The sequence below is a fragment of the Dioscorea cayenensis genome, chromosome 6, assembly GCF_009730915.1.
Source record: "Dioscorea cayenensis subsp. rotundata cultivar TDr96_F1 chromosome 6, TDr96_F1_v2_PseudoChromosome.rev07_lg8_w22 25.fasta, whole genome shotgun sequence".
NCBI lineage: Eukaryota > Viridiplantae > Streptophyta > Magnoliopsida > Dioscoreales > Dioscoreaceae > Dioscorea > Dioscorea cayenensis.
Window position 1 is genome coordinate 19,401,856 of NC_052476.1, and position 24,633 is coordinate 19,426,488.

General features: G+C 36.3%; 2 long non-coding RNA genes and 1 other non-coding gene across 10 annotated transcripts; 2 read left to right on the forward strand and 1 right to left on the reverse strand.

Moving 5' to 3' along the window:
- Positions 1 to 3: 3 nt before the first annotated feature.
- Positions 4 to 15,294, reverse strand: LOC120263324. 8 transcript variants are annotated; one of them, XR_005537059.1, is made up of 7 exons: positions 15,224 to 15,294; positions 14,955 to 15,088; positions 14,740 to 14,800; positions 1,454 to 1,686; positions 789 to 1,002; positions 502 to 715; positions 4 to 400 (listed from the first exon to the last, which is right to left on the reverse strand). It is a non-coding gene; the product is annotated as an uncharacterized LOC120263324 (long non-coding RNA). The 8 variants fall into 8 exon arrangements; XR_005537062.1 differs by lacking the exon at positions 502 to 715 and having other exon boundaries at positions 1,454 to 1,559; XR_005537063.1 differs by lacking the exon at positions 502 to 715 and having other exon boundaries at positions 4 to 395.
- A 6,071-nt stretch (positions 15,295 to 21,365) lies between these two features.
- Positions 21,366 to 21,468, forward strand: LOC120264067. The gene has a single exon (XR_005537247.1). It is a non-coding gene; the product is annotated as a U6 spliceosomal RNA (small nuclear RNA).
- Positions 21,367 to 24,633, forward strand: LOC120263317. The gene is made up of 5 exons (XR_005537051.1): positions 21,367 to 21,456; positions 22,190 to 22,302; positions 22,387 to 22,485; positions 23,238 to 23,291; positions 24,131 to 24,633. It is a non-coding gene; the product is annotated as an uncharacterized LOC120263317 (long non-coding RNA).

Consider the following 24,633-nt stretch of genomic DNA (forward strand, 5'->3'; position numbering starts at 1 on the left):
AAATGATAACAATCAATGAGCAGGAACACATATATGACAATCTAAAGTCCAAAGTAAAGGATTTGATTTAACTGCACAGGGTCAAGAGGTCCAGCATTAGCGTCCTGATTAGGATGATGAACAATAACATTTTCACATTTGTTAATGAAATGTGCACTTCCACTGATATCGTACAAATTAGGAGGACCGCCTCCCTGATTTTGTAGTTAATAGATAATTCATGCTCAGGAAACATACAGATATAAGGAATAATATGATACAAAGTCTGTTGCATATACATTATGACAAACTGTTAAATACCTGCCTGGGATGCCTACAAACCAAACATGGCATCCATGATTTCACACAAAGCTCTTGATCTTGAACAGCATATGGCTAACATATATACTTCGTTTCTGTCCTGTCATGTGAGTTGAAAATAAAACAAACTGGTACTTCAAAATATCCATACAGAATTGTAATATAAAAATAATCAAATAATAATCACATGTCAATCACAACCTTTCAGGATTAGAAAGCCTGGAACTAATGAGAAACAGATAAGTCACTTCCTTAAATTTATGGATTCAGCATGAATAACTGCATGATACAAACAGCAATAATATCAAGAAGGTTTACTACGATGATCTGTCCAAATAGAGGGGGTTTATCTATCACCTAAATCCAAACTTTATGGATTCATTCATTCCTCAATCAATATTTGCTTAGAAGCATTCTGCATCAGAAAACCAATCACATAAACTTGGAATAACTAAGAGCTCTGTACCAAGAAAGTACGAGAAGAAAACCTGGAAAACAAGAAACATGTTCAACAATTTGAAGAAGCAACCTCAATTTACTAGTGATCTGCATCTTCCACATAGAAAGTACGGCACAAGCATTCGCCTATATTCAGTAGTTCATATGTGAAAATATCACACTTGCCATATGAGACGAAAAATATCTTTCAGCTATTTCTTCCCTTCCCCTCCAATTCATCAGCACACAACATATTCCGTATATCTATTAGTCATCAGAAAAGGACATGAGCACATGATTAAATAAATGCAGGGACACAATTATGTCAAGAAAATTAAAAAAAAAAAATCACCAATATATATTAGATTGAGCAACTTAAATAAGTACACCATGCATGAACCATTTTCTTGTATATTTGTAGAGAAATTTATATAAAAGACTATCAGAATCTAAAATCTGTCAGAAAATGTATAAACTCCCACAGACCAGAAAAGGTTTTTGGTTCTAATGGCTCAGGGACAAAGAAGGTATATATATAAGCCACAAATTTGGTAGAGCACCCAAGCAACCAGAGAAAAGATATAATATTATCTCTGTCATCAAAAGCTATAAATGAAATAGATGTTTCTAGTATTAGGAGTGAAGTATGCAAGTGAGATAAAGTAGAACAAGAAAGAAAATGAACAGAACACATAAGACAGCCTTTATATTTTACCTTTCCTTCAAGAATGGTTTCTTGATGTGCTCTTCCAAAGCTTTCTTGCATAATAAGCCTTTGCACTCCATAAAGCAGTATACATTAGCTCCGATTAAGTTATTGACTGAAAAATAGACCATATAATCTTTGTTAACCAATGCCTTGCCTTGTTCCTCATAGAGCAAACTACAAACTTCCAATTTTGATTTTTGTTAATATTGCACAACAAGGCCTCTGTCCCCTCAGTATTCCTAGAATTAGGCACACCAATAACAACAGTCAGCTCTCCTAGAACAACCTATAACATGACCAAGATTGTGCATAATTAAGCTTTAACACAAAGCACTTTCTGAATAAAGAATGTTGTCACTTGTCACCTTTCTATTTAATAATTACTTTAACCAAAGCACTCTTTAAAATCTAATGATATCTCATGAATTTTCAAATGATTTAAGTGCGAATTTCAACTTCTTATCTACTTTTATGGAATTTTACATAAAAGAAGAACCAAAATACTTCGCATCGAAATCCTAAATGTTTGTGTTTTGAGCACAATACAATCAAACACCAAATACTAAGTCTAGTTGGCACTTGATCAGTACATAATTCAAATAGCAGAACATGTTAATTAGAAGGAGAAACATGCAAATTAATCATTAATTTTCAAATTAATGGTGATAGTTTACCCGGTGATGGCAGAGATATAAGTCAGCCATTTTTATAAAGTTCAAAGAAAAAATGACTTCTTAGGAACAAGTTTGTTATCGAACTCAAACATCAAAAACCCTTCTATAAACCAGGAAAAATCATACAAGAGAAGAAGTTCCAAAGAACAACAGGAAAAAAACCTTATAGAACTAAGAATACATCAGCTATTTAAACAAACAGAAACTTTAGTATCCAAAAAAAAAACTGACGAGCTTAGTCATCTAGCTACGTGTTACAACCTGATGCACCCGATCGCTTAACCTTGCTTGCCTCGAACTAACGCGCACTTCTGTGATGATGCAATCCTGATCGTTCATTGAAACTAAGATCTCAACAGTACCTCAAACTTGATCCAATCATCTTGATGGATCCAATATCAGCCGTTCATCTTTTCCTTCTCAAACTTCAATTGAAACAACGAACTTTCAAACACCTGAAAAGCCCATCTTACCCTTTGATCACAAACTATTTACACCAGGACATTCCTGCAACTCAAAAACACTTTTCAGAAACACCCAACTTCAATCATTCTCAACAAAAATGCCCCTTGATTGAAGCTGACACACAAAAGATATAGCCATCTTAACCTAAGGAGTTTAAAATACCTATCAGAGCATCACCTAGTTGATGGCCTTCCCGCTATCGCTCAATTAAAACCCTCTGAGGCTTGCACCATTGGAAAACAAGCATGTTTGACGTTTCCTAAAGGGCAAGCGCAGCGAAAAACAACTCCATTGGAGCTCATTCATGGAGATTTAGTGGGACTGATGTAGTTATCTTCTCTAGAAGGTAATATGTATTTCTTTTTGTTAACTGATGATTATTCAAGACACAGTTGGGTCTTTTTCATCCAGAATAAGTGTGAAGCTCTACAAAAGTTCAAGATTTGCAAGCTCTCCGTTGAGAAGAAATTCTCAATACCAGTGAAGGCCTTCCACTCTGATTGAGGAAGAAAGCTCACTTCCAAAGCGTTTAGAACATTTTGTGAAGTCACCTGCATCAAGCATCAGCTCACTGCACGAATGCCACAACATAATGGCATCGATGAACGGAAGAACATAGGCTGACAGAGATAGCAAGAACAATGCTAAAAGAAACGAGGTTGGCCATAGAACTCTTGGCAGACACTGTAGCCACCGATGTCTTCATCCTCAACTGGTCATCAACAAGTGCGTTGGAGAAGAAAACTGTTAGTTGTGATTGAATCTGAAGAGAATTGAAGAAGAATTGGAGTTGAGAATCAATGCTGCTGTTGTTTTTGTCCTGGTGTCTTTAGTTTAGATTGGAAGGGCAATTGTGTCTTTTCAAGTGTTTGAAGAAACGTTATGTTCGTTAGACTGTTGGATGGAAATGAATGAACGGCTGAGATGCGGATCATCAGATAAGAGGAGTAAGTTCGAGGCAGCTGCTGAAGCAAAGGATTTGAGAATCAATAAACGGCTGGGATTTCATCATCACAAATAGTGTCTTCAGTTTTAGGCAAATCAGATGGTTCTGGATGAAGAGCGGTGGAGTTGATCAGGTTCAGACGCGTGGGTTATGACTAACCTGTTTACTTTTAGTCACTGAACTTTGTATAAAGAGTTGCTTTAACTGTTATTTTCTTTGTGAGATGTTTTTTTCTGATTATGTTTTTTTGAAGCCTCTTCTTGTATGAATATTCATGCTTAATTGAGTGAATTTCTATCCAAACTTTGTATAAGAAAGTTGTTGTTTATGATCTTAACTCTTGGTGTATCAAGTTTCAGAGGAAACAGAGTTATATACAGTTTGATGTTCTTATTTTGAACAGTTGATCTATGTTTTACTGTTTTTCTGGTTTCTTGAGCTTGTGAGAATTTTCCTGATCATGTGGCTGAGATTTTCATGTTACTTTCTATAAGAAACTTGTTCTTATAGATCTGAATTTTCTACATAGTGATTATCAAAAACCTCATATGAAGCTCTGACCGACCGGAAACCTAATATTTGTTAAGACAGGGACCCACCACCCTAACTTCTCCATAACCGCAGTTACAGAGAAGGGTTGATGGTGGTATATCAACTAGAGAGAAGCGTCTCCCATAGGCGATGTGGGACTATGGTCCTAAGCCACTGCGTCCCAACATATTGACCACCTGAAGGTTTTTGGCTTTGTATGCTTTACTCTAGTTGACCAAAAAATGAGGAAGAAAATGAATGCCAAGTCACTTAAGAGAGTGTACATTGGCTACCGTGAGGAATTTAAAGCGTACAAGTGTCTTGATCCAGAGACGAGAAAAGTCCAAGTAAGCAAAGAAATTACCTTTTTTGAAGAAAAAGCTGGGATTGTGGAAACCTTGCTGACTCGAATACACCAAACTGTGCTCCTCTATTGATGTGGAAAGTGATTCAGTTATTAACAACCTGAATGAATCTCAGTCGTCTGATCTTCCTGATAGATGGGTGGAAATCTCTCAAGACTCCATTCAGTGCCTACAGGAGAGCTGAATCTCCACCACCACTCTGTCATCGGAGAGGGATAAAATCTAGCTAACATTTATAATTGTTCTTTTTCATTAATAGTTGCAGATCCCATTCTATTTAAAGAAGCTTCAAAGCATGACAATTGGATGACAGCCATGGGCGATGAGATGAACGTCATTCACAAGAACCAGACTTGGGAGCTCACTATCTTGCCGAAAGGGAAGAAAGCCATCGGTCTGAAATGGATTTACAAAACCAAGTTCAATCAAAATGGTTCAATACTCAAGGAAAAAGGCCAAAGTTGTCATCAAGGGATATGCAAAGCAAAAAGGCATTGACTTCACTGAGGTCTATTCACCGGTGGCTAGAATGGAGACCATTCGGGTTTTCTTTGTAGTAAGAGAACAAAGAAACTAGTACATCTTCCAGTTAGACGTCAAGACCACATTCTTAAATGGAGAATTGAACGAAAAAGTCTACGTTGCTCAACCTGAAGGGAAAGAACATCTTGTGTACAAGCTCCGGAAAGCTCTCTATGGCTTTTGCCAAGCTCCTAGAGCTTGGTATAGCTGCATTGATCCACTTTGCATGCATATGGGTACGTTCGAAGCATCAATGAGCCCACTATCTACAAGAAAATCAGAGAAGATTCAGACATCTTGCTGCTATGTGTCTATGTAGATACATCATCTACATGGGTTCATCTTATGACATGCTTTGTGAATTCAAAGAGAACGTGCTGAAGACATTCGAAATGTCTGACTTGGGGCCTTCGAGATCACTTACCAACCCCTCTTTTAAATTATTCTTCTCCTTTCGAAAAATTGTTTCAACAAAAACCAAATTACCAATCTTTTAAAACTTTCAGGTGTTTGTGTGACCTATGGCTCAAGCCATATTCAAAAAATAAACTTGAGCCAGGTCGACACCATGTGTTTATCTGGGATTTTCTTTAATTTGTCATTGTCATCAATGCTTTGACCAATTAAACAATAAATTTTATTTATCTCGAGATGTGTGTTTTCTTGAACAATTTTTTTCATTCAAAACCTTGTTCTCATATGTTGCCAAACAAAAAATCAAACTTTTAGCATGGATTTGGCACCGCATCAATGACCTCAACATCAAATCCTTCTTATGCAAATGTTTTACGCACCACACCTCATTCTCTTGTTCCCTTCCTGTCCCTTCAAAAGAATACGAACTCCACCACAAGATCATCAACAACCCTTCCCATTACATGTCCACTCTTGATTTACTCCCAACGTCAACCCAACCTTCTTTATCAGTCCTATAGCCCCCCACCATCTAGCATCCCTACAGAATCCCACTTGTCTTCTCCAACCAATCCCTCTAATCCTTCTACCACAACTTGTACTCAACTCAACACCATCACTTATGCCCATCCGACTCGTGTTGTTACCTGATCTCAAAATAATATTCACAAACCCAAGCAAATCCTAGACGATTTGGCCCATGTTGAATTCTTCATCCCAAGAACCTTCAAACAAGCCAATCAATACCCTGAGTGAAAAGCAGCCATGAAAGCTAAGTTTGATGCTTTATCGAAAAACCAAACGTGGGAATTGGTGCAAAGTGCTCTTGATTAAAACATTGTTCCTTATAAGTGGTTGTTCAGGATTAAGCGGACGCCCGACGGGTTCTTGGACTGATACAAAGCTCGGTTTGTTACCAAGGGATTCACTCAACGACCAGCATTGATTTTCACTCTACATTTAGTCTGATGGTTAAGCCAACAACTATTGGTATTCTACTCTCTCTTGCGATCCACCACAACTAGATACTTCAACAACTCGACATCAATAACACATTTCTTCAAGGTCGTTTTGATGAAAAAGTATATATGCCTCATCCTCTCGGGTTTTAAAATGATACATTCTCTCCCATATTTGTCATCTGCGTAAAGCAATATATGCCCACAGATAAGCTCCTTGTGCATGGTATATTGAGCTCACAACTAATCTATTCTCATTGGGTTTTTTAAAATCCAAATCTAATAGCTTCATTTTTATTCATCGCTGCCAGTGTTATTAAAAGCGAGAAAGACACTCAACTAGGCGCTCACGCAAAGGGAGGTGAGGGCCTAGCGCCTCAACACCCTTCAGGCAAGGAGCCTTCAATGAGGCGAGACCAGACGAGCGCTTTTTGCCAGGTGATAGGCATAAAAAAGGCGCGCCTGTCTTCTTTTTTTTAAATGCTATCAACCCTATATGCTGCTCGATATCGTGTTGGTTGTGATTGAAGATAGTTGAATAGCAAAGAGAATAGAGTGAAGAAGCACGGAGGTTCATGCAGTAAGTGTCCTGGTGGAAATAGATTTTGATCAAAGGGTAAGAGTGACATTTCAAGTGTTTGAATGTTAGTTATTTCTGTTGAGGTTTGAGATGGGAAGAACGACGGCAGAAATTAACTTCATCAAGATGATTGGTTTAAGTTTGAGGTAGCCTCAAGATTGGTTTTCCAGTGAACAGCCAAGATTCGATCATCAAAAGGGTGCGTGTTAGTTCGAGACAATAGAGTTAGTCAGTTTGGTTAACCAGAGTGCACCACGTTGCAGATGACTTAGCACACCGGTTTCATTTTAGTTACTTAAGTTTCTATAAAGTTATAAAAACGGGTAAAAATCTTAAGAGGTCACTAGACTATACTCATGTTTCACTTTGGATACCAAAGTTCAGTTTGTCTCTTTTCTATCATTCTACTTCGACCATTGTTTAAAAAGGTGAATGAGGCGTACGCCTTGAGGTGCGCCTCAAGGCGAGGCGGTGGCCGCTTGCCTCAAGGCGTACACCCCCATGGTCGGTGGCGCAGCCTGCGCCCCAACCAGGCGAGGCGCTCCGCCTCGAGGAGGTGAGCCTCAAGGCGGAAGAGGCGTACGCCCCGTGAAGATAAGAAAAGAAAATCGCAGATGGCTTTGAGGTGGTGGTGATGGCTTTCGGTGGTGGCGGCTTTGAGAAGGGGACGGTTGCGGACTTGTGAAGACCGGAGAAGATGCGGACGGTGGTGGATGGCTTTGAGATGGTGTGGGCCGTGTGGCGGATGCCTTTCGGTGGTGGCGCACTGGCGTCTTTGAGTCGATGATGAGAGGAAAGAGACAATGGTGAAGGGTACGGTTTTTTAACCATCATCAAATCAATGGATGAGATTATTCTAAAATAAAAATTAATTATAAAATATATATTTTAATAATATATCAAAGATGTTCACTACCTATCTCTCTAGTTAAAAATTATTAAAAAATATTAAAAATATTTATAATTTAAATACTAATTTAACACTAATAATTAATATAAATTAAATATTATTATTTATTCATTATCTACAAATTATTCAAAAATATTTTTTGATATGAAATCAAAACGAAATCAAAACTAACTTGAAATGAACTATGAAATAACTTTAAGTTAAAAAAATATAAAAACCAAAGACAATAAATCATTTTATTATAAATTTTATGACTATTTAGTTTATTTTATCAATTATTATTTATAATTTTCATTTTTTGTTGAGGCTTACGCCTCGCCTCATAAAAGCAAAACACCTCAAGTACGCCTTCCGCCTTTTTAAACCTTGACTTTGATTTGATTTCAAAGAGAGGATATTCGAGGGATTCCGGTGAGAAATGTCAAATGTAAACACTAGATAAATCACGTGGGGAGCATTTGACACATCATATGCTGATGTGGACTAGCATTGTCACTCCCAAAGGCCACATCATTCATCCAAGTGCCATTAAATTTTATGTTGACATGACTTTTAGAGTGACGTGGCTAGTCCACATCAACATATGACATGCCCAAATGCCTCAACGTGGCTTATCAGATGTCTACATTAGACATTTCTCACCAAAATCTATCGGGTACTCTTCTGTTGAAATCAAATTGAAGTAGGGTGATAAAAAAGATACAAATTGAAATTTGGTATCCAAATTGAAATATGAGCATAGTTTGGTTACCTCTCAAGAGTTTTACCCTTATAAAAACATAGTTCTTTTGTTAACTTAATCTGATTTTTTCTGTTTTTCTTTAAAGATCTCGTCTTGTATGAATTATACTGTTTTGTAGAAATATTTTCTGCGGTTGAGTTCAATATGAAAGTTCTTCCTCATGATCTCTAGTATCTATGTATTGATTATCAGTGGTATCAGAGCGACACTGTGAGTTTTCTGGGCTATAGTTGGTGATTTGTTGTTTTTAGCTCTTGTGTAAGGTATTCGAGTGGTTTGCGATAAACAAGGAAGTGTCTGTGACTGTGCTTTGTTTAATTTGAAGCTTTGTTCTTGTGGGGTTTTTTTTAGGCTAAGGTGTTATGAGAAAAGTGGTATGGGATTTAATTTGTGTGTGAGTAAGGAGGAGTTGAAATTTACCAAAGAAATGGCCTTAAGTTCATCTTCTGCACCAACACCTGATATCTCACATTCCCTGTTATCTATCTTTAAAGGAGATGGCTATGAGCATTGGAGTTATAGAATGAAGACCTTTTTTCGATCCCAGAGATTGTGGAAGGTTGTTGAAGAGGGTATTAGTAAAGATGCACCAACAGACAAGGAGATTAAAGATGATGCAAAGGCTTTATTTTTATTGCAGTCGGCTGTGGATGAGACAATCCTTCACAGAATTGTCAGGTTTGATTCAACAAAGGAAGCTTGGGATCATTTGAAGAATGAAAACCAAGGCACATCTCGTATGGTTTCAATGAGGCAGCCGACACTGAGACAAAGGTTTGATTTTACTTCAGATGAGAGAAGAAGAGACAGTACAACAATATATTACAACGGTCTTAGCTGTCGTAAATCAGATCAGAGGTATGGGAAGTGAATTAAAGGATGCCGATGTGGTTTTGAAAGTGATGAGAAGTTTGTCATCTAGATTTGTGCATGGTGTGACATCAATTGAATAGGCTAGGGACATGTTCAAAATGTCTCTTGAAGAGTTAAGTGGGTCTTTACAAGCTCATGAGGCCAGGTTTAATCAGTTCTCTAAAAGACATGAGGCTTTTGTAATGCAAGGAGATTCAAGAGGTGAAAGAATGAGAGGAAGGGGAAGAAATTTCAAAGGTAGAGGGAGATTAGGAGATAATCCTAAAGGTGGTGAGCAAAGACAAGAGGCAAGAGCAAAGGTAGCAGTGTATGAATGAAAAAGACAGAGGTGATCCAAGACCTTTTAGGTGACTCAATAGAGGTCAAAGGTAATTTGGACAGCAATATGGTAGAGGAGGTTTGCAAAATGTGCAATGCTTTAAATGTAAAAAATTTGGGCATTATCAGTCTCACTGTTGGGCTTCTCAAAGCAGGAATTCAAATGAGGGTAATAGCTCAACTTCTATTCCTAGTACAAGTGACTATGGGAGCTTATTTATGGTGCACAATGGCGAGGAAATTCATGGCTCTTCTGTTTGGCTATTAGACAGTGGGACTTCTTGTCACATGACTGGTAGAAGAGAATTGTTTCATAGCTTGGATGAAACAATGAGGCATAAAGTCAGGTTGGGAGATGATAGAGAGGTTGATGTTCTTGGCAAGGGTTCTATTGCAATTCATGTTTGTGGAAGAGGAATTAAGTCGATTCATGGAGTTTAATTTGTGTCTTCTTTAGCACATAATTTACTCAGTGTTGGCCTATTAATTGAAGGGGGTTATGATGTAATTTTTGGAAAGGATGGTTGTGTAATTCAAGCCTCAGACACTAGCAGGATCTTGTTGAAATTTCAGAAAAATTGTAATAATTTGTATCCAATTGAGTTCTCAAGTGAAGTGCACGTGAATTTAGCTATGAAGGAGGATTTGACAATATTGTGGCATAAGAGGTATGCACATCTAAACTTTCAAGGCTTGAAAGTACTAGCACAACAGAATATGGTAGTAGCCTTACCTGAAATTGAGAAATTAAATTATTGTGAAGAGTGTATTTGGCAAGCTTGCAAGGTTTCCATTTAATTCTAAGACGTCCTGGAGAACAAGACAGAAGCTCCAATTGGTGAATGCTGATGTGTGTGGCCCTATCCAGACTGATTCACTTGGAGGTGGTAAGTATTTTTTGTTATTTATAGATGACTACTCAAGGATGTGCTGAATATATATACTGAGGTTCAAACATGAAGTTTTCAGCTGTTTTCAAAAATTTGTATCACTGGTGGAAAGGCAATCAGGAAATCAATTGAAAATCATCAGGATTAATAGGGATGGAGAATTTCTGTCTAGGGATTTTCAGGATTTTTGTTCAAGAAAAGGAATGAAGCATGAACTCACGGCTCCTTAAACTCCTCAGCAGAATGAAGTTGCAGAGAGGAAGAATAGGACACCAGTACAGATGGCCAGGAGTATGCTTAAGTCTAGTGAGTTGCCAAACAATTTTTGGGCAGATGCAATTGTAACATCTACTTATGTGTCCAATATCCCTCCAACCTATGCAATTTGGAAGAAGACACCTCATGAAGTTTGATTTGGAGTGAAGTCTAAAGTTAATCATTTAAGAGTGTTTGGCTGTGTGGCCTTGGTGCATATGCCTATACAGAAATTGTAAAAATTAGATGATAGAGCTGTAAAGGAAATTTTCATTGGCTATTGTGCAGATGCAAAGGCATATAGGATGTATTTACCTGATTCCGGAAAAGTTCTGATCAGTAGGGATATGATTTTTGTAGAATCAGAAAATCGGCATCTAAAACAATTGTACTGCAAGAAAGAAAAGCATATTCAAGTGCAAAAAAACAAGGAATTAAAGAAGTAAGTGGATCAAACTCAATAGCTTGCAACATTAAATGAAGTACCTCCCCTATGCCTCAGGAAAATTCAGGAATTGGTTCTAGCATTAATGAGTCACCAATACTAAAGGTCAGAACTCTAAAGGATTTATATGAGAGTTGCTCCTTTGCTCTAAATGTGACTGATCCATGCTGTTATGAAAAGGCAGAGAAATCAAGACATTGGAGACAAGCAATGGCAAATGAAATTGAAGCAAGTCAAAAGAATAATACTTGGAAACTATGTGAATTGCCAGCAAGGAAAAAAAGAAATAGGAATCAAATGAATGTATAAAACCAAGTTGAAGCCAAATGGTGAAGTTAAGAGGTATAAGGCTAGACTTGTTGCAAAAGGCTATTCTCAAGAATATGGGATTGATTATGAAGAAGTCTTTGCTCCTGTGGCAAGAATGGATAAATTAGGATGGTGTTAGCTCTTGGAGCTCAAAAGAATTGGCCCATTCACCAATTAGATGTAAAATCTGCATTCTTGAATGGAATTCTTGAAGAAGAAGTGTATGTTTCTCAACCAAGAGGATTTGAACTACAAGGGAAGGAAGATCATGTGTATAGGCTAATCAAGGCTTTGTATGGATTAAAACAAGCTCCAAGGACATGGTATGCTAGATTGGATGCTTGGTTTAACTCACAAGGATTTTGGAGAAGTGAGACAGAACATACTTTATACAAAAAGACAAGCAATCAGGCTGATGTGTTGCTGGTGTGTGTGTGTGTGTGTTAATGACCTAATTTGTTTAAGGATCATCAGTAAAGCTTGTGAATGAATTTAAATAAGCTATGAAGGAATTTGCAATGACAGATTTGGGATTGATTAAATATTTTTTGGGCCTGGAAATACATCAAAGCAAATATGGAGTACATGTATCTCAAAAAAGATATGCAAAGGATCTGTTAAAGCAGTTTAAAATGCAAGGTTGTAATGCAATAAATGTTCCAATGAGTCAAAGAACTAAATTACAACTAACTCAAGAAGCAGAAAAGGCTGATGCAACCCTTTATAGGAAACTAGTGGGTAAATTGTTGTATTTGACTCACACCAGACCTGATCTTATGTATGCAGTAAATTTGTTGTCTGGATACATGCATCATCCCACCAAAATTCATTCTGGAGCTGCTAAGCAAGTGTTGAGGTACGTTGCTGGGACTTATGATTTTGGTATTCAGTATAATAGTGACATTGAATGTGTGTTGGAAGGATACTGTGACAGTAATTGGAGTGGTGATACACAAAATAGAAAGAGTAGTTTAGGTTTTGTGTTTAATCTAGGCTCAGGTGTTGTCTGTTGGGCATCAAAGAAGCAAGAAATAATGGCCTTACTTCTACTGAGACTGAGTACATTTTTTTGAGTTCTACTTGTTGTCAAAGCATGTGGATGGAGAAAGTTTTAGTTGATTGTGGGCTTGATTGTGAAGCAACAATCCAGATTTGGTGTGATAATAAATCCTGTATTGTCATTGCCAAGAACCATACTCTCCATGGCAGAATTAAGCATATGGATGTCAAATTTCATCACATTAGAGAGCTAGTGGCAAAAAGAAGGTTCAATTGAATTTTTGTACTACTAATATGCAAGTTGCTGATATTTTTACTAAGTGCTTGAGTATTCAGAAAGCACATGCAATTCAGAGGTGAGATGGGAGTCTGTCAACTTCAATCAAGGGGATTTTGTTAGTTGTGATTGAAGATAGTTGAATGGCAGAGAGAATGGAGTGAAGAAAGCAGGGAGGTTGATGCAGTAAGTGTCCTGGTGGAAATAGATTTTGATCAAAGGGTAAGAGTGACATTTCAAATGTTTGAATGTTGGTTATTTCCATTGAGGCTTTGAGAGGGGAAAAACGACGACAGAGATTAACTTCATCAAGATGATTGGTTTAAGTTCGAGTCAACCTTAAGTTTGGTTTTCCAATGAACGGCCAAGATTCGATCATCAAAAGGGTGCGTGTTAGTTCGAGGCAATAGAGTTAGTCGGTTTGGTTAACTAGAATGCACCACGTTGCAGAGGACTCAGCACACTGGTTTCATTTTAGTTACTGAAGTTTTTGTAAAGTTATAAAAGCATAGTTCTTTTGTTAACTTAGACTGGTTTTTTCTGTTTTTCTTTGAAGATCTTGTCTTGTATAAATTATCCTGTTTTGTAGAAATGTTTTCTTAGGTTGAGTTCAAAACGAAAGTTCTTCCTGATGATCTCTAGTATCTAGGTATTGATTATCATATCACACACTTGTTAGCAAACTTTAGTACTTGTCTTTTACTCGATTAGACATATGTTACTCTGTCAATAAACTATCCCTATTTATGCATGCACCTTCTACCCTATATTGGACAGCTCTCAAACGCGTGAACTCCAATATCTTAAAAGGACGGCTCACTATGCCTTACAACTATTACGCCAATCAGGGTTTTCATCTTTCCATGTACTCTAATGCGGATTAGGTGATGCGGTGCCCGTGATCGTGTTTCTCACATCCGGCTACCTACTTTTTCTTGGGCTTAATCCTATTAGTTGGTCATCTAAGAAGCAATCCACCATTGCTCGTTCTTCTGCTGAAGAGGAGTATCATGCTGCTGGAAGTGCTCTTGCTGAAACTACATGGGTGAAGAATCTTCTTCTTAGGCTAAATCTCCCAATCACAAAAACTCTGACTATATATTGTGACAACTGTTACCATAAGTCTAGTCTCTCCCAGGGACTCTTTTGATCTTGAACGTTGGCATTACCTATCTCTGTGAGAATCCAATGTTTCACAGTTGCATGAAGCATATTGTCGTTGATTTACATTGTGTGTGTCATCAAGTTCAACATAAGTTGGTGCAAGTCCTACACATTCATGTTGTTGATAAGTTGGCAGATATTTGCACCCTAAAGCCGGCCTTTACACATCATCTATTCAAGTTAGGCCTCATTACACCTTTGTCCAATTTGAGGGAGGTGTATTAGCACATGATCTTTTCAAAGCTGTTTGAATGGTTGTTCACTTGGTGACCGTTTCACTTGGTGACCATTCTAATGTTCGATTGATTCTTCACCCTAGTTATTAGGTTGTTAGTGTTTTAAATAAGTCTCCTTAGTTTAAGAAGTAATTTATTTTTTGAGCATATATTTAACACGCGCATTGGTTCAATAACAAATTAGTTTCCATTCCATTTTGCAATCCTCTTTGGGATCCTGTTCCCAATGTTCTCCTGGTGCTTGACATTCAAACTGTAAGAATTACAAATATGCCATTCCTCTACATAACCATTCCAACCACATTGATCTCTGAAGCAAGACCCCATGGACAGTCCCCCAAAATAACAAGGAAACACTTAACCAACGGAAGAAACAGACAAGACACAAGAACAAAAGTTGCAAAATTTAGGCACTCACCAATCTTCACGAATGAAAAAGGGAGAAGCTTTTCTCCATTGAAGCCCTTCCCTATTTTACACTAAACATACAAAAAAAATGGAGCAAAAAACAGAAATCATAAAGATAAACCCACAACAAACCACTAAACAAGCATTGCATTATATACAGAACATCAAAATGATACAAAAATAAAAATAGAAAGAAAATGGCACAATGAGTATAAAGAGATTAACCTTGGGGCATAGCAAATTCAAGAACTGCCCAGATTTTACAGAAGGACATTGAATCCCTCGCTGCTCAAGATTTGACTTCAACATACGAACCCTCTCGACCAAAGGCATCTCATCATCCTATCGCGTCAGATGAACTGAACCAATCCAACAAAAGCCCCAAATCATATCCCATCTTTTCCAACAAAAAAGACAATAAAAAGATCAAGAACCATAAATTTCAGGAAAATCACCGGATCTCGAGGGCAGGATAAGGCCGTAGGAGTGATTACCTGATGATTCCACAGCAAAGAAGAGGTTTTTAGAGGGGAGTCACCGGAGATGGAGGAGACTACGGGGGGAGTGTTATGCACACAAGTGGTGAGGAGAGCGTGTCACCACTAGACCGGTCTTTTGGTGACACACTCTCCTCACCACTTGTGTGCATAACAATGGTGCTTTCGTTGAGAGTTGATGTGGGGCACGACTCGTCAGGTTCGGTCGGGTGCGCTGGCCACAGAGGGTTCTGACCAGGGAGGAATCTGACCAGTCCCGGGCTGGCTCGCACGGGGTCTGAGTGAAGTGCCCTGAGTGAAGTACTGTTGGTCAGGCGCCCAGATTAACCGGACTGACGAGGGCGTCAGTGTCTTGATCGGTGGGGTAATGTAATGATTGCAAATGAACTAACCCCTTTAGTCCCACATCGGCTATGAGATGGACTCTTTGTGTGCATATAAGTGGTGAGCATCCTTCACCACTAGACCGGTCTTTTGGTGACACGCTCTCCTCACCACTTGTGTGCATAACAGGGAGCGAAGGGTAGGGTAGCTCCAGGTAAGCATTCAAGCAGCCTACGAGGGTTGGAGAATGCCATGAGGAGGGTTTGGAGAGAGCGGAGTGGAAGAGGGAGCATGGTGGGAAGAGGGCTTCAAGCTCTTCTCATGGCGTGGAGAAATTGAATGAAAGATTAGAGTTTTGGTTTGAAAAGGGAAGAAGAAGAGGGAAGAGGTTTTGATAGTGTTTTTATAGAGCTTTAGATGGGCGCCAGCTGTCTTGAGAATACATATCCCGAGGTTTTTATAAAAAAATAAGATTTTTACAAATATAACCCTGATTTATATTTTATTTGCTGTTAATGACTAGGTTTTACAAAACGGCCGTTAAGTACTATTTTACCGTTTTATTTAAATTTAATATTTGCTTTACATATTTACCCTTCAATTATAGTCCATTCAATTCAGTAACTATTTTTACAACATAATCATTAAAAAATCAATTTATTTATTTTACTTTGCGTAAGTTTTAATTATGGGTATCCCGAAACAAGAATTTTATGCAAAAATAAAAAATAAAAAAAAAAAATCAGTACCAATGAGTCATTAGTGATCAATTTAATTTTTGACAAACTTATTAATGTGTGTGGGCTCCTTTCTTTCCACCCGGCCTTTAATTGGGATTAACCGATTGAAAAGCATGGATCACAAATCAAAATTTATTTTTTTTATTTCAGATGATTGCGGGTTCATAACTCCTATTAGGGGCAAGCCCCTAATATTAATTACCCCAGATAATGTCATGGGAACCTCCGATTAAGAAACAAGTGTGAATGAGAAGTAACTGAATAAACATGATAATAATTTTTTTATATTTAATTTCAAAGATGCATGCGAATACATGATCATAGACAAGAATACAAAAGAATAGAGCTATTCTCTAAGAGAGCTTAACAAGAGATTTTTTTAGAAGGAGCTATTCCTATCATGCCCCTTCAAAATTTATTTTTAGCTGGCGCTCTTAACTCCTATACTGAAAGTGTGTCAGAAGATCCTTTTAGCTTTATGGATGTAGCTCTCCTCAATATCTTTTTTTTATATGGGTTTGTGTCTTGAAACATAGCTTAGTCCAAGCTGCGGCCACTCTACATTTACGAGTTGCCTACTTGATTACTTTTGCTTCTTTTATCACTGAAGACTTTGGCTCTTTGCGCTTGTAAAAATCTCCAGCTCCTGGACTTGTGAAACTCCTCAAGTCTTTGGCTTCTTGGTGCTTTTAAAACTGTGAGTTGCATTTGTCGTTTACTTGATGCATTTAGGTCTTAGCTCTTCAATGCTTTTTGAGCCTTTACCATTTGATTTTTAAGTCGTAACCTTTAACATGGTTAGGGTCATTAACTTAATAATTTTTGACTTGATTTTAAAATGGACCTCATACTCATCTTTTTTTTTTTGAAAGAGACCTCATAATGAGCTTAGGAAAATCTTTGCCAACTTAACTTTTTCAATGAGTGTTGACTGAGAAACATTTTTTTATTTATTTTTTTATTTTTGTGAAAAATTTTTCATTCCTATTCATCATCATTTTTTTCTCTCGTGAAATTTTTCACTTTTTACTCTTCCTTTCATTTCAAGAAAAGATTTTTCCATTTTTATTACATCTCCTTTTCACTCCAACGGGTGTCGAAAAGACATCCAAGTGAGTTTCAAGAAAAATCTTTGTCAACTCTTCTCTTTTTTATGAGTGTTGACAAGAGATTTTTTTTGTGAATTTTTTTTTATTCATTTTTTTTTTTTATCACTTCAAGGGAATTTTTTTTTAATTTTCTTTTCATTTCACTTTTTTATTCCAATGAGTGTCAAAAGACCTCAAAGTGAGCTTGAAGAAATGGTTTGATTTTTCTTTATGAAAAATTTCTCTTTACCCCAAAAGTGTCAAAAAACTTTAAGGTGGAATTAGAGAAAATTATGAAAAAAATTTCTCGTTACCCCTAGAAAGTCGAGACTTCAAGGTGGAATGAGAGAAATTTCATGGAAAATTTCTCTTGACCCCAAGAAAGCCAAAGCTCATGGTGGAATTAGAGAAAATTATGAAAATTTTCTCGTTACCCCAAGAAAGCCAAAAGCTCGAGGTGGAATTAGAGAAAATTTCATGAATAGTCTCATTACTCCCAAGAAAGCTCAAAAGCTCATGGTGGAATTAGAGAAAATATGAAAAATTTTTCTCAGATTACTAAGAAAGCCAAAGCTCAAGGTGGAATTAGAGAAAATTTTTATGAAAAGTCTCAGATCCCCAAGAAAGTCAAGGTGGAATTAGAGAAAGTTTTTATGAAAAGTCCTCGATACTCCCAAGAAAGCCAAAGCTCATGGTGGAATTAGAGAAAATATGAAAATTTTCTCGTTACCCCAAGAAAGCCAAAGCTCAAGGTGGAATTAGAGAAAATTTTATGAAAAGTCTCGTTACCCCAAGAAAGTCAAAAGCTCATGAGTGGAATTAGAGAAAATATGAAAAATTTTCTCACATTACAAGAAAGCCAAAGCTCGAGGTGGAATTAGAGAAAAATTTTTGTGAAAAATTTTCCGTTACTCAAGAAAGCCAAAAGCTCGAGGGTGGAATTAGAGAAAATTATGAAAAATTTTCTCGTTACTCCCTAAGAAAGTCAAAAGCTCATGATGGAATTAGAGAAAATATAAAAATTTTTCTCAAATTCTCAAGAAAGCTCTGAGGCCCGTGGAATTAGAAAAAATTTTATTAAAAGTCTCAGATTCCCAAGAAAGCCAAAAGCTCATGGTGGAATTAGAGAAAAATATGAAAAATTTTTCTCACATTCCCAAGAAAGCCAAAGCTCAAGGTGGAATTAGAGAAAATTTTGTGAAAAATTTTTCACGTTCTCAAGAAAAGCCAAAGCTCAAGGTGGAATTAGAGAAAATTTCATGAAAAGTCTCGTTACCCCAAGAAAGTCAAGGTGGAATTAGAGAAATTTCATAGGATTTTTTCTAGAGGAAGCCTGCGAAGAAAAAATTACCAAAATACCCCCACTCAAATTCATCCTTTACTTTTTTTTCCTCATTTTTTTTTACTCTCTCTTTTTTTAACCCATCCTTTCATTTTCCCATATTTTCCTTTCTTCTCTCATTTTACTCACTCTTCCATTTTTTCCATATTTTTTTCCTTCATTCATACCTCTTTACTCCTTCATATATATACTCATCCTTTCATTTTTCCTTTCTCTCTCTTTTTAACCCTTCCATTTCCCTTTTTCGCTCTTCATTTTTTCTCTCTTTACTCTTCATTTCCTTTTTACTCTTCATTTTTTCCCTTTTTCTCACTTTTTACAGAAATTCCAGCAGTAGCATCAACAGGTCACAGGCACACAAAAGAACAAAGGAGAGTATCCTTCTAGAGTTGCAAAATTCATAGCCAGTAATTCTGAATAATCAACAAAGCTAAACATGATTTGCTACTAAACTGATGATTCAGCATCCTTTGTATCAAACTAAGATGGGCAAACTGTTGGACTATAATATTCTCATTTTCACCCACACTATCCCTATCATTGTAAACATAAATAACATGTCTACCCTGAGCCAAGCTATATGAAGTTCAAACAAACGAATCTATCATTCTTATGCACTTAGCACAAACTCTAGCATTTGGGTAGGGATCATATGAAGCATGTTAATGGTGTTTCCAGTCTAAAAGACCTTGCCAATCTTGTTGTTCAATAACCTCTATAAAGCTTCCAACAATATGCTTTAGATCCAACTCCAACAACCATTTACGTCTTGATTGTCTCAAGAAGAGCAAGACCAACTTTGGTCGTCGCACCGGCTAAGGCATCACTAATAAATTCTCCAACTTTTCTGCATCTCAAAGAATTCTTCATCGCTTCACCGACGTCAAGGAATCAGACACAGAACTCCATAGCTCCACTCTTAGCAGCAACCTTAAGAGCATTAAGCAACCCCATCACCATCACCTCACAATCATCTTCCATCACCCACAAATACTTCTCCTTTTTCTTCTTCTGTTTTTTTCTCAAGAGAAAGCAATATTTCCCAGCATGTTTAGATCTATCCAAGAGATTTTTCTAGCTTTCTAAAAAGGCAACACATTTTGAATGCAATCCTGGAATACTTTGCGCACCACTGGACTAGGGTTTAGGTCCGACAAGACCAGACCTTTTGACCATGCTACAAGGAGGCGCGGCGAAAAGAGAAAAAAGATGCGATATTGGCATTGCCAGGGTCGTCGTAGAAATGGGCGTCAGTGCCGAACCGGGGAACCAACGAAGACGCCTTACTGAAGCTCCCTGCCATTGCTCCTAACTGGGGGAAGCATTGATGCCATGCCGAGACGGAGAAGGAGAGAGAGAGAAAAACACGGGAGAGAGAAGAGAAACTCCTCTAATGCATGCACATCCATTTATTTTCCCATTAAATGCATGAAAAGAAATCATATATATATATATATATATATATATTTTGAGAGAGAGAGGAAGCATGAACGAGAGAGAAGAGAGAATACTGCATGTGTTTTTTTCCTCTTTAAAAGCATGAACATAATTATATATATATATATATATTTAGAGAGAGACAGTGAGAGAGAGAAAAAGACAGGCTATCAATTCATGCACATGCATGGTTGCCTTTCTTTAAATGCATGAAAAACATAAAAATTCATACTAACATGGGCACAGCCATCCGGTTCTCTTTACATGCAAAAAAATAATTTAAATTAAAAAAGAAACAAAGTCACATCCTTCCAATCGTCCCTTTTTATCTGGGCAAGCTTCTACGTCCCTCCTCCTTCCTTTTCCCTCTATCTTTTCTTCTCTCTTTTTTCCAGCCTCCCATTGCCTCCCTCTCTCTTTTTTCCTTCTCTCCTCTCCTCCTTTTTCTTGTTTCCCAAATCCTCAACATCCCCCGAAATCCTCAACTCGAGAGATTTTTCTTTCAAAAATTTGAATTCAAATTTTTATTCTTATCTTCTTTTTTGAATTTGCTTATTTTTCATTTCAAACCCTCTTTTTTCCATATTTTTATATAGTTTATTATTATTATTTTTATTTTTAATAATAAATTTTTAATGGAATTAGGAATTAAAAATTCCATATAAACAATGTGTTTATTGTCTATTATTAAAAAAAAAACTAATTTAACCATGAGATGATGGTTCAAGGCTCCTCCTTTCAAAATGGTCTGTCCATAATTTTTAAAAAAATATACTAAATAATTTTTTTAATATATTAAAAATACATACATGGTAAAAGTTTTTCATTTGAAAAAATCAAGGTTCTTAGGTGGGTGGGTGGGTGTATACACAGTTGTTTAAAACCAACCAGTTTATTAATATTAAATAATAATTAAAAAATAATAATTATTTAAAAAGTTTTAAAAAAATTGACTTTTGACTATAGAGATTTATATATTTTATAAGGGGATATATAGTAAACATAAATTTTATGTGTAAATATGCAAAATTATGTAGTTTAACAGGGTTACATTTGCGAAATTCCCTTCTTTATAATTGTTAAGCAAATTGAACCAATTACATTTTGCCAGCTCAGTCTTGATTCTTAAACTATAGAAATATAGTCCCACATCGACTACAAAGATGGAAACTCACGTTTTTTTATATTGTCCCTGTGATGGAACTACTGTCCCTTCGGGGACATCCGATAAAATTGGAACGATACAGAGAAGATTAGCATGGCCCCTGCGTAAGGATGACACGCACAAATCGAGAAATGGTCCAAATTTTTTTATTCATATATTTCTTAATTCCAATTGTTCTTCTTCTCTGGTTTGTGTGTGGGTTTTTTTTAATTTTTGGCTGTCAATGGTAATGCACTTGAAATGTTTGATGGAATGTCTGTTGAGCATGATTGCAAGTGAATTCTTATTTTGAGTTTTGTTGGAGTTTAACCCATGTTCTGTTTGAATGTTCCAAAATTTTTTTTTTTTTTTTAATTCTATGTTTCCAATTGTTCTTCTTCTCTGCTGGATTTTATTATTATTATTTTTGGTGTCAATGGTAATGCACTTGATATGTTTGATGGAATGTCTGTTGAGCATGATTGCAAGTGAGAATTCTTATTTTGAGTTTTGTTGGAGTTTAACCCAGGTTCTGTTTGAATGCTCCAAATTTTTTTAATTTTTTTTAATTCTATGTTTCCAATTGTTCTTCTTCTCTGCTGGATTTTTATTATTATTTGGTGTCAATGGTAATGCACTTGATATGTTTGATGGAATGTCTGTTGAGCATGATTGCAAGTGAGAATTCTTATTTTGAGTTTTGTTGGAGTTTAACCCAGGTTCTGTTTGAATGCTCCAAATTTTTTTAATTTTTTTTATTCTATGTTTTTGCTTTTGAAGGGTGTTTCTGTTTCATGATTCTGGCTTGTAATTATGCTTTAATATTTGTTGCGCTAGATTAGTTAACCAAAATTTATTTTTGATTGTGTGTATATCTTCACAATGAAGGATATCATATTATCATCTCATGGTTGTGGGTGATAATGAGCTTGGAGGTCCTTGATGAGATGTGCAACTCGAATCTAAGTTGTAGATGATGTATAGTATACCAGCATGCACTTGTAAGTTAACTCCTATTTTGATGATTCTTGTAGTTTAATATATGTTTTGCTTGATTAGTTCACCAAAAATTGATTTTTTGATAGTGTGGATACCTTTTAGAGCTTGGATGTGCTTGATGAAATGCGTGACTGGAGTCTGAGTTCCTCCATTGCTGTGATTGATTCCGGATGCTGTACAGGATTGTAAGTGAATTTATATTTTGCTGATTCATATGCTTTAATTTATGTTCTGTTTGCTTTGTGAACCAAATTTGGTTGTCTTGAAACAAAACAAGTATTTGCTTTCAGTGTTTGATAGAATGTTTTAATGGAATGGGAACTTCTTCGGGGCTTTTAGTTGAGTTATAGTAAGTGAATTTTATATTTATAATTCTTGCAGTTTATCATATGTTCTGCTTCATTATGTTAGAAGGGCATTGGTTAATGAATCTAGGGAGACAAACCATTCAATTCAATGTTTGAACTTGTCCTATGGATTCTCAAGGTCATGAACTACAAGTGTTTATTAGAAAATAGAGTTAAAATAAAAGAAGAGATATTAAGGAAAGTTGTGTTGAGAAATAGAACACATAATCAAAAGGGAAAACAAACAATCACAAACACAAGAGATTTTAACAAGGTTCAGCAGTGTGTGCCTACATCCTCGAAAGCGGAGCGGCTGTCGTTTTTCTTATTAGAAAAATTAGGGTTATGTATATGTATAACAAGTTGTTTCCTTGTGTTTACTTGAATTTAGAACAGGTGTTACTGATAAACATTTTTCCTTTTCTTTTCTTTTCTGTCCATTTTACTTAGTTTGTTCGATATAATCTGCATGAAAGCACGTTGGTTATCGTATTTCATTTGTTATTTTTTACGTACTCATCAAATATACTATGTGTATAAACTATAAAGTGATATTTAATAAATATAATGTTGTTCCTTTTCACTTATAGCTTGTCCCTTGATCAAAGTCTCTTTGGAAAAATCAAAACTGCAAACAAAAACAGGTACCAAAAGTTTTCAAATTTGAAGCAATGAAATTTTATACGTTTTCTTTTATTTTCTTGAAAGCCTCATTATTGGGATTTGATTTACTCAGTCAACAATCCTGGTATGTAACAAAATACGCTTTTTCTTTGAAATATGTTCTGTTTCCCATTTTTACCCTAATTCTGAGGTGTAATTATGTATTATTTACCTCCTCCTGGAGAAGAATAGAACATACATGCCACTTTATTTGTGGTTAAATAATAATGGATGTTAACTTAGCATCGAAAACTTCATGTCATGACAGAATTAAACAATGGCATTAGATGTGATAGAGCACTAGACATACTTATTGCCATCAGGAAGGAACTCTGAATTCTATCTCAATTTCTAACCTTATTGAGCATCATTTCATCAGCATCAAAGCTATATTCTTCAGTCACCAAAATTCTTCATTCTTGAGCTTTGTTTTACTGAAACTGCTGAAATTAAGGTTGATGCATTAACAAGCCTCTGTTTCCAAGTACATCATCCCTTAGCTTCAAGTTAATTACCATTTGTGATAGAAATGAATTAAAATATAGGTTCTTTCTTTTCCTGCATCAAAATGTGATCATATTCATTCGAAACTATGACAATAAATTATTATGTCAATCGAGTTTTTGTTTTAATATAATGAACTATTAACTGATTTCGAATCGACTAACTTAATTGAGCTTTTCTGTTACTTAGACATTTGATAAACAAATATTCACTTAATGTATCATTCATGCAACATGAAACGTATTAGAATGTGGAGAAATGAAATTGAAACTCCCACATATTAACATTTTGCTTATATATTCTCTTCTTGAATCAGTTGATATATAGAGTTCAATTCAATCCAAAAATTTAGCAATGGCCAAGTTTGAGGACACCATCACAATGGTTGCACTAATCCTCCTCGCAATCTCCTTTGCCGCCGTCTCAAGAGAATTCGCCTATGAACCGTCATCTGCCAATGCCATAACCGGTGACGATCCTTTCTACACCGGAATTTTCGACATTACAATATTTGCCAATGAACCAAGTTATGCAGAGGGACCAAATGAATACATGGATCAAGTTGTCAATAAGGACAATGACTACCCTGTTTCAGATGGTTTTGTCATAAATGATTCAATTTTAGGGTTAGGGTTAGGGTTCATCAACCCTTTTGGCTGGCTCAGTAGCATTTGGGATTTTGTCAAGAGTTACTTGACTGATGAGTAGTTTCTTTGTTTACTTTTGTGGGACAATGAGAAGAGTTCCATGAGACCTTAATTTGGTGGTTGTTTTCTTATAATCATGTATGATTTTAATGAGCTTAAATTTTAATAGATA